A 15,639-nucleotide genomic window follows, 5' to 3' on the forward strand; every position below is an offset into this window, starting at 1 on the left:
CAGGTGGGAACACAAACCATTTTCTGCCCTGTGTGAGCTCTAAGCGTTGTTTCCTCTGATCCTTTTGGGTGGTTCTCTCCCAGGACTTGGGTAGTTGTCCCTCAGCCCCCATGGACTGACCAGTCATCAGCTGAGGACTCAGGCGTTTTCTGTCTGGGTAGCACTCTCCTCTCCGGTACTGTGCCTTGTGTTTGAGCCACTTTCCCCTTCCAACCACATCAGTTCATCCCTGGAAGATGATCAGACTCCATCTGGGGTCCCCTTCCCTACGCTGTGGACTGGCAACTCTCTCCAGACAGTAAGCTGGAACAATTACAAATACGGCTCACCTCATCCGTTTTCCATTTCTCAGGAGTTGCTCTCCATGCTGCCTGATTTCCCATGTCTCAAAACCACTGTTTAATATATTTTATCCTATTTTTAACTTTTTTTAACGCAGGAAAGTAAATTCAGTCCCAGTTTCTCCATCTCAGCCCTACAACGGCTATTTTTAAGGTTTTGAAAAAAAAATCACGTTAGGAGGTAACGACAGTTTATTTGAATTCATTAGTACAAATGATAAGTCAGAGTATATTGAGGAGGGGGGAAGAGGAAACTAAATCAATCGTACAGTTTTATCCCATGCCTCCTTTTGTTTTCTACCCTGCAGAATAGCTTAGGGAAGGAGGAAAGCTGCTTCTTTAATCTGTATCTTTAATAAAATTGGTCACTATTCATTATTCATTTAGTAAACATTTAGCACCTACTATGTGCCAGGTACTGTATTAAGGCTAGGAATATCAAATGAGCATGCCATAAAATGTAATAATAAATGTAAGCACACTTAAAGTTAATAAATGATGATTTATTTATTAAATAAATTAAAAATAATAAATGTAAGCACACTTAATATTTTTGTAGGACTGTAAAAGCAATGCTGAAAAGTGAATGACTATGTTTTAGCGAACAATTTTCCAATGAGTGTCATGATCAAAAAGTTATGCCATAAAATAACCATTTACCCAGGGCAAGTAGCTTGTTTATGTCAATTAAGATATAAAATATTATTTTTTGGTGCACCTGGGTGTCTCAGTTAGTTAAGTGGCCGACTTCAGCTCAGGTCATGATCTCATGGTCTGTGGGTTCAAGCCCTGCATCAGGTTCTGTGCTGACAGCTCAGTCTGAAGCCTGTTTCCAATTCTGTGTTTCCCTCTTTCTCTGCCCCTTGCCTGCTTGCTCTCTGTCTCTCCCTCAAAAATAATAAACATTAAAAAATTTTATAAAGTATTCTTTTTTTTTTTAGTGTTTCTTTAATTTTGACACACACACACACACACACACACACACACACACACACACACACAGTGCAAGCAGGGAAGGGACAGAGGGAGATGTAGAATCTGAAGCAGGCTCCAGGCTCTTAGCTGTCAGCACAGAGCCTGATGCAGGGCTTAAACCCACAAGCTGTGAGATCGGGACCTGAGCCAAAGTAGAATGCCTAACTGACTGAGCCAACCAGGCGCCCCCCTCTCTTTTTTTTTTTTAAAGCCTATTTATTTATTTTGAGAGAGAGAGAGCGCGCGAGAGAGTGCGAGCTAGTAGGGGAGATGCAGGCAGACAGGGAGAGAGAGAATCCCAAGCAGGCTCCGCACTGTCAGCACAGAGCCAGACGTGGGACTCGATCCCACAGACTGGCAGGTCATGACCTGAGCCAAAAATCAAGAGTTGTATGCTTAACTGACAGGGGTGAGCTGCCCAGGCGCCCCTAAAGTATTCTCTTTGTACTCCTTTTACTATATTGTAATAGTTATGGGCTATTAAATTTTGTAATTGCAAGACAGTGTGAAACTTTCTGCCATGGTTTCCGATTTTAAGGCACCCACTTTCTTTTGGAAGGGAGACATTCAATAATTTATCACAATGCAATGTGAGAAGTGCTGAGAGTTTTGGCAGGGATTCTTAAGCTTCTTCAGGTGAAGCTCCTGGGCTTTTTTGTGAAATAATATGACATTTTACTAGAAAAGAAAACATGACTGTATTTTCACAATTATACTCATTTGCAATACAAAGAAGCAATCAAACTCAACACAATGGGCTCTGAGTTTTTCAGTTATTATTCAACAAAGAACTTCCTTCATTTTGATGTCTTCTAGCAGCAATGAAGAGAAGACAGAAAAGACTAAGAAATATTATTAGAAGAACTTGGGGATTAAAAAATTCCTCCATCAGAAAAGATGACCATTAAGTAGGCAGTATTGGGCCCTGGTTCACCTCATGAAATGTAGAATTTGAAGGCTTTAAAAAGCTGCTTTAATTCCTATTTAGAATGAGGCAGGATGGAAATAAACCTCATATTTAAGAAACCCAGCCAGCTAAACAATGTGCCCTAAGGTGGGGGGAAAGAGTGGCCGACCTCAGGGGGTCAGGGCAAAGTCTGGCAAGGTTTACAGAGCAAGGGACATATCGGGGAGAACACTGAATTTGGAAGGCAAAGGGCTTGTTTTGGATACCTGACATTAACTAACTGTGTGATTACCGACAAGCTCCAATCTCTCAGGGCCCATTTGTCCACCCCTAAATGAAGTTAATAGCCACAGCTATGATTTTTAAACTTTGTTCCCTGGTGACCTAGGATTCTCCAAGGTGTCCAGGAGCTTTCTTGGAGGCCTAAATATTGGTGGTGGAGACACTGATGTTCCACTTCTCCCCCTTCAATTCTTATTTAGCTAGGAGAAAACACGTTTGAAAACCTTTTAACTTCTCCAACTCCTAGAATGCAGTGGTTTTTGTGTGTTGTGAAAGAATGACCATCAAGAGTGGTCAATCTGAAAATGAAAACCCAAGGATCATGGGGAGCCTGGGTGGCTCAGTTGGTTACGCGTCCGACTTCGGCTTAGGTCATGATCTCACGGTTCGTGAGTTTGAGCCCCACGTCGGGCTCTGTGCTGACAGCTCGGAGCCTGGAGCCTGCTTTGGATTCTGTGTCTCCCTCTTTCTCTGCCCCTCCCCTGCTCATGCTTGCGCGCACGCGCGCGCGCGCGCGCTCTCTCTCTCTCTCTCTCTCTCTCTGTCAAAAATAAATAAACACTAAAAAAAAAAAAAAAAGAAAACCCAAGGATCCATAAAAATCAAGAATCATGATTATTTTAGCAACAGAATAGTGATATTGTTTAATAAACACATCAAACTTCTTTAAGATAAATTCCAACACAGTGATAATAACCTTAAGATTACTGACTATAAAATCATTAACCACACAAATCAGTGTTTCTCAAGCTAGTGTCTGAGAAAATAACCTTGGGTGATCTGAGATCTCAAGTGTGAGAAACATTAACAGATTCTAAAATTGTCCAGAAATATATACACTGGAGAACTTCGGGGCTCAGAAAAATTGTGCTAACCGTGTTTACTAACGGCCTCTCAAAATTTCAAGATCCACTTAAGAATCCACAGACAGAAGACCTGTATACACATTGACTGATGCAGAGATGGTCCCAGGGAAAAGCTTTCCAGGCCTCTCTTTGTCATATTCTTTCAGTCTCAGCTGCCAATTTTGCACCAGGCTGGGGGCCCAGATCCCAACAAAGGAGGTTATCAAAAGAGCGTTGGCTGAGTCCCAAAAGTCTTTGCTGCATCTAGATTCAGAGCTGAGGTGGTTCAAGAGATACCAAACTCAGAAAATAACAAAGCCCTCCAGCAATGAGGGGTGCTCTGAACTCATACTGCATAGCTTGTAGGAGTGTTAAGTTATGGCTCAATTACAGTGGATTAACACACTAGACTGACTTCAAACTTAAATGTTACTAATAGACTATCACCTAGAAATTAACAGCATAAGACAATATCATAGAGCTATCCTCAAAAGCAGGGATCTTGTCATATTCATCTTCATATTCCCAGCAAAGAGCACATAAACAGGTATAAGAAACACTAAATAAATATTCATTCAGGGTTTAAATATAGTGTAGCTGCATTTTATGCAAAGACTGTGTTCCCAAAGACCTCGCATGATTAAAAACGCATGTAATACTAGTCAAAAAAAATTTTTTAATCTTTATTTATTTTTGAGAGAGAGAGGAAGCGGGGGAGCAACAGAGAGAGGAGACACAGGGTCCAAAGCAGGCTCCAGGCTCTGAACTGTCAGTACAGAGCCTGACACAGGACTCGAACTCACGATCTGTGAGTTCATGACCTGAGCTGAAGTCGGATGCTCTACTGACTGAGCAGCTCAAGCACCCCAACATAATTCTAGTTTAATTCTAACAAACTGACAAATTCCTAGAGAATACCAACATTGAAATTTTGTAATTCCTGGTGGGACTTACAGATATATTACATTCTGTTAAGATTTTTTAGATAGAATAATGAAATTGGGGTTATATTTAAAAAAATCATCCTTTAGAGATCCATATTGAAGCAGGTGTGAGTTCAATTACTATGATGTCTAGGATTTGCTTCAAAATAATATAGACTAAAGTTGGTTATTATTCTTTTTTCATGTTTATTTATTTTTCAGAGAGAGAAAGAGAATGAGCAGGAGAGGAGCAGAGAGAGAGGGAGACACAGAAGCTGAAGCAGGCTCCAGGCTCTGAGCTGTCAGCGGACAGCCCGATGTGGGGCTCAAACCCATGGACCATGAGATCATGACCTGAGCTGAAGTCGGATGCTCAACTGACTGAGCCACCCAGGCGCCCCTAAAGTTGGTTACTGAAAACATTGTGGGGTACCTAGGTGGCTCAGTTGGTTGTGTCCGACTCTTGATTTCGACTTTTGATGGTCTCACAATTGATGGGTTCGAGCCCCATGTCAGACTCCATGCTGAAGGTGAGGAGCCTGCTTGCTCCCTCTCTCTGCCCTTCCCTCTCCCCTCAAAATAAACAAACATTAAAAAAAAAACAACCAATGGAGTCCTCGTACACTAAAACTAACATAACGCCATATGTTAACTACATTGGAATTAAAATTTTTAAAAGACATACGAAAAAAAACCGAAAAGGAAATATAGTACACCAAAAAAAAAAAAAAAAAAAAAAATCAAACGTGGAATCCTGTTGCTCCAGCTCCCGCAGAGATTCACCAGTAATTGGGGGTTACTATGGAGTTTTCTCCTTGACCCTCTGAGGTTGGTCACTCTTTCCCTCATATTATAACACATACTCAGGCAAATTTCAGGCAACCTGGGGAACCTGTCCCCAACTACAGTCAGGTAGGACCTGCAAACAAGGGCCTCTGGTCAGCTCAGAGACACAAATTGAGGCTGCTTACTCTCCAAACTCAGAGAAAGGGTTCAGTTTTTTGGTAGTTTGACTGAAGGGAAATGCTGTAGGTGAAATCTTACTTGGGAGCATATGACTTAAACCACTTTCAGTATCATTCCTTCCACTCCTTCCCATCAAATACAGGTAATTCCTGTATTTCTCCATACCTCTCTATCCCGTATTTACTCATTTACATTGGAATGTCAGCTCTATCAGGGCAGAGGTTTGCATCTATTCCCCAGTGAACCTCAGCATCCAGAATAGCACCTGGCATACGTATTACAAAGCCTCAATAGACTTTTTCTTTCTTACCCCTGGCTTTATTGACATATAGTGGACAAATAAGACAGTATAGGTTTATGGTATACAGTGTGATGATTTGATACATGTGTATATTGTGAAATGATGACCACAATAAGGTTAGTTAATATCTCCATCACCTCACATACTTGCCAATTTTTTTGTGTGGTAAGAATATTTAAAATCTACTCTCAACAAATTTCAAGTATATAATACACTGCAGTCATCATGCTATGCATGAGATCCCTCAAACTTATTCATCTTATTTTTTCTAAGTTTATTTATTTATTTTGAGGGAGAGAGAGAGAGAGAGAGAGAGAAGAATAGAGAGAGAATCCCAAGCAGGCTCCACACTACCAGCGCAGAGCCCAATGCGGAGCTCGAGCTCATGAACTGCGAGATCATGACCTGAGCCTAAATCAAGAGTTGGTTGCTCAACCAACTGAGCCATCCAGGCACTCCCTTCCCCCGACCCCCCCTTTTTAAAGAACTTATTCATCTTATAACAGGAAGTTTGTGCCCTTTGACCAACATCTCCCCATTTCCTAAACCCAGCCTCTGGCAACCAATCACCAACTGAGTATGCTTCTGCAAGTTCAACTTTTTTACATTCTACATATAAGTGAGATCATATAGTATTTGTCTATGTTTGTGTGACTTATTTCACTTAGTTTATGCTATGCTTTCAATGTTCATCCATGCTGTCACAAATGGCAGGGTGTCTTTCTTTCTTATGGTTGAACAATATTCCAGTGTAGGTATATGGGCATGTGTGTGTATAAAACAACTTCTTTATGGATGTATCCATCGGCAGATACTTAGGTTGTTTCCATATCTTGGCTATTGTGAATAATGGTGCTGTGAACAGGGGGTGCAGATATCTCTTTGGGACAGTGATTTCATTTCCTTCAGCTATATATCTGAAAGTGGGATTACTGGCTCATATGGTGGCTCTATTTTTAATTTTTTTAGTAACCTGCATACTGTTTTCCATATTGGCTGCACCAATTTACATTTCCACCAACAGTGCACTAGGGTTCCATTTTGTCCACATCCTTGCTGACATCTCTTGTTTTTTTTTTGCCATTCTAGCAGGTGTGAAGTGATATCTCCTTGTTGTTAGTGAACATTTTTTGAAATGAACCTATCATCCTTTCCAGTATGTTGGCCACAAGATGGCAAAAGCTCCAACAGGATCAGGCACCCCAGGCCCTTCTCGTTGAAACCTACTTTAGTTTTCCAAGAAAGTGTATTTTTTTGAAGACCAGGTTATTCCTATGGGAGAACAATCTAAAGTGGAAAATAATTCTACTTAAGCCTAGAATGCACAATGGGGCTGAAGTCATTTCCTGCTCTTCCCCTATATGCTATTCTAGCCAAACTGCCACTCTCCTGCCCCCAAACACAACGTGCACTCCCCCCACCCTTGTCCAGGTGACAATTTTCTTACCTGGAATGCTCTTCCTGGTAGCTTGAACCTCTGCGAATCCTTCTCTGACAACCTTAGGATTCTCTACCTAGAATTCTAAAAGCAACCACCATGTCTTTCGACACTGATCAGACATTACTCTCTGTGATTATCCTCGCTACGCCTATCTTCTATTCTCAACTAAAGCACAGCCCAAATTTAAGTAAAAAGAGTCTACAGTGCTTTGAGAAGACTGATGAAGAGCAGCTAAGACACCCATCCCGAAGCTGAGCAACTTTTAGACTGCGTCGTGTTTTTTGGCATCAGTGAACTGGAAACACTGGCTCATTACAGTAGATTCTAGCCGCTTTTTTTTTAAGCATAAATTTCCCCACAAAGGGAATTTTATTGAGGGCACTAGTTTACCTGCCTCTCAAAAGACCAACTGCAACCAAATGAAGGGAACATAACCTCAAGGTTTTATTGTCTTCATGATGTAGCAAAATAAGAAGCTTAGAACTGGATCCCTTGGCCCTTTCTCTTATCTCCTCCCTGTTCAAAATGCTTGCATCTCTTCATAGCCAGCATTCTCTTAGATCTGGGTTGGGTTCAACACATCCAAGCCTCCGCACAATCTTCTTTTGTAGTTTGAGCCTTTTTCTGGAAAATCGGCTTAGTTTGCCCACTGTAGCCACTGTTTCCTGTCATAACGCCACTTTCCCTGGGCATAAAGAGGATCTTTGCCTTTCTTGTACTGGGTCATTTTGTGGGGTTGGTGCTCACCCCACTTCTTGCAGAAAGTGTGGTGGGTTTTAGGAACGTTCACCATGGCTGCAAGAACGCTACTGGCACGGAAAGAAAAAGCTCTAGCCTCATTTTGAATCCCTGCCCACCCTACCCTCCCTGTAATGAAGGGACCCTTGGTTCTTTGCCATCTTGACCATGTCCCCCAAACGATCACATCACTTTTTAAATTCTTTCGCTTTGCACTTATCTTTTTGAGAAGACAGACCTTCCTACCCACCTCCAAGTGGCCAACTGACAATGCCTGCCTATTTTTTAAGGCTTTGAGTAAAATTATACTATTTTTTTTAAACCCCCAAGCAAAATTAATTGTTTACTTATTTGTATCCCCAGAGCACATCTGACATGTTACTAGCATCTGACAGGTGTGTTGACAAAACTTTGTTTTTCTGGTCCCCTTGTTAATTTACAAGTTCCATGAAAGCTGGGGCAGTTTCTTTCCATCTTTGTATTATCTGAGTTTTGGACAATGCCTGATATAAACGTGTCTAGTAAATGTCTTTTACTTTATTGAATAACTTTACTAAGATTTTGGTCTAAAAAACTAACTTTTCGACGGGTGATGTCAGTTCCTTATTATTTAGTTGCCAAAAATATACAGCTAGGCTACCCATGAGCACTTTCTCGCATCACAAAGCACAGGATTTGGGATGCAGTGTGGAGCATCCAATGTCCAGGATCTACTGGCTTATGCTGGGCCCTTACGTGTCTAGACAGCCATTCCTGCTGCGTAGAAAAAGTCATGAGAAGTCAACTGACTCCCCATCTCTGCTCCAGATCAGATGACTCAATCTCTGAGGCATAAGGAAGTGTCATTTTTTAAGATTCATAGGACAAAAGGATTGTGTATCCTTCCATAATAATCTATTTAGTATTAAATAAACTTCCCTAAAACAGGGATTTGTGTACTAAACATAAACAGAATAATTCCTTGGAGTTCCCAAATTTTTAGCACAGTCATTTATTATATTAATAATAGTTGTGTTCCTTAAAAGACTCACAAGTAAAAGTCTAAGTTGAAGAGTTTCTGGCACAGCCTTGCATGGCTTTTGAGAGTACCAACACTAGACCTTACAGGGAAGAAAAACAACTCAATAATATGGGGAAAAAACAGATGCCCTGCCAAAAAATGTTGTTATAATTTACTATGTTTTAAAAGAGATTGAACATTTTAACGACTATGGAAAATAATATACAGGAAATTATTGAGAAATGATACAAAGAAATGCTGCTAGGGGCGTCTGGGTGGCTCAGTCAGTTAAGCGTCCCACTTGTGATTTTGGCTCAGGTCATGATCTCATGGTTCGTGGGATCAAGCCTGGGTCGGGAATCTCTCTCTCCCTCTCTCTCTGTGTCTCCTCCCCACCCCTGCTCACGTGCATGCTCAATCTCTCAAAATAAACAAACATTAAAAAAAAAAAAAAGAAATGCTGCTAGCCTGATTGCTATTAAATATTAAGTAAAGTGAAATTGAAACTATCTTTATGATAAATCACGATACTTCAGTATATAGAATAATACATATTAAAAAGATAAGTCAGTTCTCTTCAGTTATACTACTGTTTCAGTTAAAGAATTCTTGTATTTTACTTCCAAATAAAAGGCGAATTTCTGTTTTAATCATCGACTGCCACATTTATTACTTTCTTCCACTAAAAACAGTCATTTAGAGCCTTAGCTCCAACAACAAGCTGACTTAGCAAAAGGAAGCGATGCCAACATTGAAACTAACCACCCAGAAAGACGAACGAGTATCAACCAAAAACACGTTAGCAAAAATTTCAGGAACAGGCATTAAAAAGGAGAAGAGCCAAAGGTAAGTCTTACTTACATCCTCAGATTCTCTGTCTCTCTGTCTCTCTCTCTGCCCCTCCCCTGCTTGTGCACGCACTCTCTCTCTCCCTCTCTTTCTCAAGATAAATAAACTTAAATTTTTTTTAAAGTTTTATTTATGTAAGTAATTTCTATGCCCAATGTGGGGCTCAAACTCATGACCCTGAGATCAAGAGTCGCATGCTCTTCCCACTGAGCCAGCCAGGCACCCATCTTTCAGAGAACAGCTTAAAGAAATAAAAGTAAAAGCCCTACCAATGTGACTTTTTCTACTTTTAATAACAACGGGTATTACTGTGCAGTACCAGTCACAACAATAGTAAAAAAGACTGCTTTTTGCATTCCAATCCTACAGTCAAGAATTCACTGAAATACAGCATGGTAATAATTAAGCTATTAAAAAGTAAAAACTGCTGAATCTTTTTCTGTATTTCCTCAAAATAATAGGATGCCATTGTTATCCATTAGTGTAGTTTGTAGGTACTGTTGTCCCTATGTGTGGAACTGCTTTTAAAAGATACTTTGAAACGGTAGTAATTATAAGCAAAAAATATTTTTTATTAGCATTCTGGTTAAAGTTATTTTGCAAACTCTTGAGTCTCACTGCTCTCTCTCAATGAGTAACATTCAAAATATTTTGGTTTTATGGTATGTTCCAAGAAAAACAAGCCCTATAAAAACAGCTAACAATATTTAACAAACAAAATTCCATTTTACGAAGTCAATGATGTTAACCAAGGAAGAGATGTCCAGGGTCCCCTTTAGTAAAAGTAGATTCACAAGGACGACGTGTACACAAAATAAATTTTTTAAGGGGAAGAAAATGAGAGAAATTTTTTTAAACTTAAAAATGATTTAAGGGGCAACTGGCTGGCTCAGTCGGCAGAGCATGAGACTCTTGATCTCAGGGTTGTGAGTTCAAGCCCCATGCTGGGTGTGGAGCCTACTTAAAAAAAAACAAAACCCAAAATGAACAAATATTTTTAAAGAAGGATTTAAGAAAGAATATGAAGAAATATACTGTATTACTCCAAGCAAAATTTCAGTTTCTACAAAAACTTTTAGAGGCTGAATTAGGGGCGCGTTGGTGGCTCAGTCAGTTAAGGTGTCTGACTTCAGCTCAGGTCATGATCTCCTGGTTCCTTAGTTTGAGCCCCACATAGGGCTCTCTGTTGTCAGAGCAGATCCTGCTCTAGGATCCTCTGTCTCCCTCTCTCTCTGCCCTTCCCCCACTCATGCTCTCCCTCCCTCTCTCAAAAATAAACATTACAAAAATAATTTTTTTAAGAAGCTAAATTAATCTCATTTTTCTACACTCCATTTAAAAGACATAAACTTCCATCTAATGTAAATTCTTTTATAAACCCTAAGAAATGCCATGTGAAGGGAATTTATATTTGTACTTATTTCTATCAAAAGACTACAAGGAACAGAGTTTCAGTTGGAGAAGATGAGAAAGTTCTGGAGAAGGATGGTGGGGATGGCTGCACAACAGTGTGAATGTACTTAATGCCACAGAACTATACGTGAAATGGTTAAAATGGAAAATTTTATGTTATGAAAAAAATTTTTGAAATAAAAAATAACAATAAATAATAAAGCATCCATGAATATTCTAAAAAAAACAAGGCCATAACTAGTGGTCCACAACCAGTTGTAGATCTATCATCAAAAAATCTTTTTAAAAAAAAAATGTTTATTTATTTTTGAGAGAGAGACAGAGCATGAGTGGGAGAGGGGCAGAGAGAGGAAGAGACAGAATCCAAAGCAGGCTCCAGGCTCCGAGCTGTCAGCACAGAGCCTGACATGGGGCTCGAACTCACGAACAGTGAGATCATGACCTGAGCCGAAGTCTGACACTTAAATCTCACTGAAGGGAGATGAAGGACCCAGGGCTCATCGGCTAAAGTTAACCCTAGAAGCAGTGGTGTGAAAGAAGTTGAGGCACTTCACCCCACAACTACTGACAGGTACCAGATATGGCTGTGGGAGGAAATCCCCCAAAGGAGGGAGGAGGTTTCTTGACCCTTTGTGGGCCTTTTGGCTGTCTGGTGAAGGCTATGGATCCCTTGCCAGAGTAATACTTCAAAGTTCATAATATATGTAGGACTTTAAAAAAAAAATGCATTCATTTAAAAAATAAAAATAAAAAACACATTTATAAAAATATTTAAAAATTGTGATACAGTTATATATGTGATTCTTCATCAACGCATTCTTACAAGATTTAGTGGTGAGTCTAGTAACTACTACCTTTTGGAAGATCGTAATTTTTTCAGGTATTTGCAAATGTAATGGGACAAAAAAATATTTCTAATAGTAACAAATTCCCAGGCATTGTTAATTCATGGTTTGGGCTGCCTTCATTCATAGATTTAGGAAATGATACATTTCAACTGGAGTCTAATGAAAGTAACATGCAATGTTCTTCATATCCAAGTTCAGGGTCTCCCCTCCCCACACTTCTATCCACAGATCCTTTAGGGGTCGGTCCATAGAGCCTGTGCACTGCTAGGGCCCAGGGCACTCGTTCAACATGTGAAGTGAATAAACTCAATGCAGTAACAAAACACAGTGGGATTCTAAACATCTGAATATCATCCACAAGCTATTTTTATACTTGCTAAGCACAGTCTGGTCATTTCTAAACACTGTTTGATGTAATTTTTGCAAAGACGTTGAAGGTGCTGCCAGATACACAGGATGGTAGCAGCAAGCTGGCAATTCCAACTGTGCAGAAAGGACACTCTCCAGCATCACCAAAGTTATCAAAAAATTCCCTGAGTAAGGAAGTCAAGTAAAGCTAATATTTTGTATGCTTAGTGGAGAGCAACAGAAACACATTTTACAACTTACAAGCACAAGACTGCAGTGGAAAAGCTCATCAAAATTCTCAACCTTGGACCAGTGTAAAACACAAAGGCAAATTTCATGATAAACATGCAACCGTCTTTTCTGGTAAGCTTCGTCAAAATCCATATCTTCATTCTCCCGAACATCCGAAGTGGAAAACAGTTACATAAATAAATCACGTACTTTTCTAGTTTTTATATGAGTGCTTAGAATTGAATGGACCTCTGAATTAACACCCTTTTGTGTACTCACCTTTTTTTTTTTTTTAATAGAGGGAGAGCTCGAGTGGGGGAGAGGGGCAGAGGGAGAGAGAGCGAGAATCTTAAGCGGGCTCCATGCTCAGCTCGGAGCCCAAAGTGGGGCTCAACCCCACAACCCTGGGGTCATGACCTGAGCCAAAATCAAGAGTCAGAAGCTCAACCAACTGAGCCACCCAGGTGCCTCAAAATATATGTATATTCTTTTTTTTTTTTTTTTTTTTTGGAGAGAGAGAGTGCTTGTGAGTAAAAGTGGGGGAGAGGTAAGAGAGAGAGGGAGAGAGAATCCTAAGAGGTTCCATGCCCAGTGTGGAGCCCAACGTGGGGCTCAAACCCACAACCATGAGATCACAACCTGAGCTGAAATCAAGGATCAGATGCTCAACCAACTGCACCATCCAGGCACCCCTTACTCACTTCTGGGCTATTCTACTATAGATTACTGTACCCTCAAATAAGGGAGTCAAGTAACTTATGGACGGCCTCCAGTGGTCTAAGAACAAAATACTAAATTTATTTTTAAGGCCAACTCACTGTGCGTTTTTTTCTTTAATTTAAAACCACTTCATTCTCAAAGTAGCAGTCACATGTACCAGAATTGAGTGATGTTAGGGGAAACTGTATAACTGATTTAGAACACAGTCCCATCTTCTAAGACATTGGTGCCTACAATACAACCCTTTTCCTTAGGGAAAACATAAAAACTTTTCATTTGGCTTGACCCTATCTTATATTACTTTTGGGTTATTTAAAATAGGACAGACCTGGGGTGTCTGGGGGGCTCAGTCGGTTAGGTGTCCGACTTTGGCCCAGGTCATGATCCCACGCTTCATGAGTTCGAGCCCCGCCGTTGGGCTCTGTGCTGACAGCTCGGAGCCTGGAGTCTGCTTCGGATTCTGTGTCTTCCTCTCTCTCTGTCCCTCCCCTGCTTGCACCCTTTCTCTCAGTCTCCCAAAAATAAATATTAAAACAATTTTTTTTAATAATAAAAAATAAAATAGGGCAGACCCGCCCGAATAGACATTTTTCCAAAGAAGACATATGGATGGTCAACGGACACATGGAAAGATGCTCAACATCACTCATCACCAGGGAAATGCAAATCATAATCACAATGAGATATTACTCCACACAAGTCAGAATGCTGGCATCAAAAAAGACAAGAAATAATAAGTGTTGGCAAGGTGGAAAAAAGGGAACCCTCACAAACTGTTTGTAGGAATGTGAATTGGTACAACCACTAAGAAAAACAGTATGCAGGTTCCTCAAAAAAGTAAAAATAGAAATACCATATGATCCAGTAATTCCACTACTGGGTATTTACCTAAAGAAAATGAAAACACTAATTGGAAAAGATATATGCACCCCTATGTGTATTTCAACAATATCTGCAATGGCCAAGATAAGGAAGCAACCTAAGTGCTCACTGATAGATGAAGATGTGAGATATATATATATACACACACATATATATACACACACACATATATATATACACACATATGTATATATATGTGTGTGTGTATATACACATATATACACACACATATATATACATACATATATATATACATACACATATATGTATATACATATATATGTATATATATGTGTGTGTATATATATATATGTGTATATATATATATATATTATTTTTGAGAGATCAAGAATCAGAGCATGAGCAGGGGAAGGGCAGAGAGAGAGGGAGTCACAGAATCTGAAGCAGGCTCCAGGCTCTAAAATGTCAGCACAGAGCCCAACGCAGGGTTCAAACCCACGAACCATGAGATCATGACCTGAGCCAAAGTCAGACGCTTAACCGACTGAGCCATCCAGGCGCCCCAAAGATGTGATATATAAACACACACACACAACACACACACTGGAATATTACTCAGCCATAAAAGAATTAAAAAAGAGATCCTGCCATTTGTGACAACATGGATGGACCTAGAGGGTATTATGCTAAGTGAAACACATCAGACAAAGAAAAATATATGATTTCACTTATATGTGGAATCTAAAAAAAACAAACAATAAACCAGAAACAGATCCATGAATACAGAGAACAAAGTGGTGGCTGCCAGAGGGGCAGGGGTTGGGTGGAAAGACAAAATGTGTGAAGGAGGGTGGGAGACATAAGCTTCCAGATTATATAATGAATAAGTCATGGGGGGTAAAATATACAGCATAGGGAATATAGTCAATGGTACTGTGATAGTGTTAGATGGTGACAAATAGTAGCTAAGCTGTGGTGGGCATAGCATAATGAATAGAGTTGTGGAATCACGACGTTGTACACCTGCAACATTGTGTATCAATTATACGTCAATTAAAAAAGGTAAGATAGACCCGTAGTTCTATTCTTGACATTATTCAGTATCATTCTTTTGGACAAATTAGAATAATTTTTTCCTTGAGGATGCAAGCTGGTGCAGCCACTCTGGAAAGCAGTTTGGAGGTTCCTCAAAAAACTAAAAATAGAACTACCCTACGACCCAGCAATTGCACTACTAGGCATTTATCCACGGGATACAGGTGTGCTGTTTCAAAGGGACACATGCACCCCAATGTTTACAGCAGCACTATCGACAATAGCCAAAGTATGGAAAGAGCCCAAATGTCCATCAACGGATGAATGGATAAAGAAGATGTGGTTGGTATACACACACACACACACACACACACACACACACACACACACACAATGGAGTATTACTCGGCAATCAAAAAGAATGAAATCTTGCCATTTGCAACTACGTGGATGGAACTGGAGGGTATTATGCCAAGTGAAATTAAAGAAAGACAAATATCATATGACTTCATTCATATGAGGACTTTAAGGGACAAAACAGATGAACATAAGGGAAGGGAAACAAAAAGAATATAAAAATGGAGGGGGACAAAACAGAAGAGACTCATAAATATGGAGAACAAACTGAGGGTT

The 15,639-nt window shown here is 40.0% G+C and overlaps 1 protein-coding gene and 1 pseudogene across 1 annotated transcript in view; both read right to left on the reverse strand.

Annotated features, from left to right (window-relative positions):
* Positions 1-15,639, reverse strand: part of BICRAL (BICRA like chromatin remodeling complex associated protein) — a 79,288-nt gene that overhangs the window by 43,863 nt on the left and 19,786 nt on the right. The gene's annotated exons all lie outside the window — the stretch shown is intronic.
* LOC124528750 (60S ribosomal protein L36a-like) lies at positions 6,612-8,815 on the reverse strand (annotated as a pseudogene).

The sequence above is a fragment of the Lynx rufus genome, unplaced genomic scaffold (genome assembly GCF_022079265.1).
Source record: "Lynx rufus isolate CCGP_SWC_20201006 ecotype Redwood Valley unplaced genomic scaffold, mLynRuf1.p SCAF_6, whole genome shotgun sequence".
NCBI lineage: Eukaryota > Metazoa > Chordata > Mammalia > Carnivora > Felidae > Lynx > Lynx rufus.